The sequence below is a fragment of the Propithecus coquereli genome, unplaced genomic scaffold, assembly GCF_000956105.1.
Source record: "Propithecus coquereli isolate 6110/MARCELLA unplaced genomic scaffold, Pcoq_1.0 Scaffold55, whole genome shotgun sequence".
Lineage (NCBI taxonomy): Eukaryota > Metazoa > Chordata > Mammalia > Primates > Indriidae > Propithecus > Propithecus coquereli.
In genome coordinates, this window is record NW_012151396.1 from 5,105,803 (window position 1) to 5,107,588 (window position 1,786).

The window sequence follows — 1,786 nt, forward strand, 5'->3', positions numbered from 1 at the left end:
TTTACTATTGTTATTCAGAAATAGATTATTTTGCCAAAAGTGATTTCTATAAGCATTATATTGGGTCAGTTTTTTTTTTTCAGTATCAAGAAGAGACTCTGATCTGTAACTCCACAGTAAATGTCCGAGGCCATCATAGCCTGAACTTCTGTTTCACTTCTATAGTCTTGATTTACTCAACATTTTTACAGAACCTAAAATTAACAAAGTATTAAAGTAATCCTGTCTTCATAATTTCTGATTTTTCCTCATCTATTTTGTTATTTATTTTGTTGCCTAATTACATAAAAGATCTATGTTTTCTTATTTCTACTTAAAATGAATTTGGAGGAAGGAGGGCATAATTCACAATTATTTCCTGAACTAAAGCTCATTGCAGAAGCTTATAAAACATTATTCTAAGAAAAGTATCTGGGTCTTGATAACAATATTTGAGAAATTATCGATTATATTACTTAGTACTCTAGCCAGTCATCTGCTTTTTAGATTGAAACGTTGGTTGTTGTTATTGTCTGTGAGTGTCTAAATAGAAAAAAAATCATTTTAACTTGCGATGATTCTACTCTCTCTCTCTCTCTCTCTCTGACACACACACACACCCCACACAGGTATACATCCGTCAGTATTAGGTTGTATATTTGGTGTTTTTTTCACTCTGCTTTTCCTGTTTTGATGAAAACACATTGTGGAACATGTACAGTGTTTAACTCATCAGTAAAGCCGGGTCTTTTAACTGCGTGGCACAGGCTTAACACTTCAATCCTTGCTTTATAATGTTAAATTTGCGCCTCCTATTTTCTTACATTGCCTTTTACTAGATGACTTTTGATGCTGTTTCCTCTCATTGCTTCCCACTTCCACACTCCCCGTTACCGCCGCTCTGTAAAGCAGCATCCGAGGTCTCCTGGGCAGAACCGAGCCGGGGGCGACCCCTGCGCTCCCCTCAAGCACTGGGTTCCAGCGCAGCCCGAACCGCCTACTGGAGTGGGAACATGGGCTCGCTTAGCCCCGGAAGCCCTTGAAAGCAGATTATTTCTTCTCGTCCCAAAGAGTATGAGCCCCGCTTTCTGTCTCTGCATCCGCGCCCTCGCTTGGCCCCCCAGCCTCCCGCACGTGTCCATCCCCGAATGGCACGCCGTTCTCAACCCCAGGAGGTGCCAGCCTAGGGACAGGCGGTCTTCCCCGGCAGACCCCGGGACGGAGCGCGGACCGACTGCGCCGCCCCCACGCCCGGGTCTGTTATGCTGCAATACAGAAAGTTTACATCTGCCCCACGACTCGCGGGGACTGCGGGGTCCGGCTGGAGCGCGGTGGCGCGAGGCTTTTCCCTGCGCGTTTGGCCGGGAGGGAGGGGACGGAGGGCCGGCACCGCGCGGCGGGAACGGTACTCACTGTGGAACAAACTGCGTCCATGGATCATGTCTGTGCGTTACACCAGAGGCTCCGAGCTCCACTAATTCCATTTAGAGACGGGGAGATTCCAGTGGCGGGGGACAGGATGGAGTCGAGAGGTTTTAAATATGCGAACCGAGAACAACAGAAGGGGGGACAGAGAGAGGGGGGCGGGCGAGAGCCGAGCCCACACCGCAGCCAGGTCCGAACCGGCCGGTCCTCCGCGCCCGCTGGCTCTCGCGCTCGCGCGCCCTGTCACCGCCGCGCAGCCAGCATCCCCACCATGACGCTCGCATCACACCCGGGCCCCGGCCGCCACCATCAGCACGGCCGCGGCGGCTCCCTCCTCCCTCGCATCACGCCGCGCCGCAGCTGGCAGCAGGACGCGGCGGGC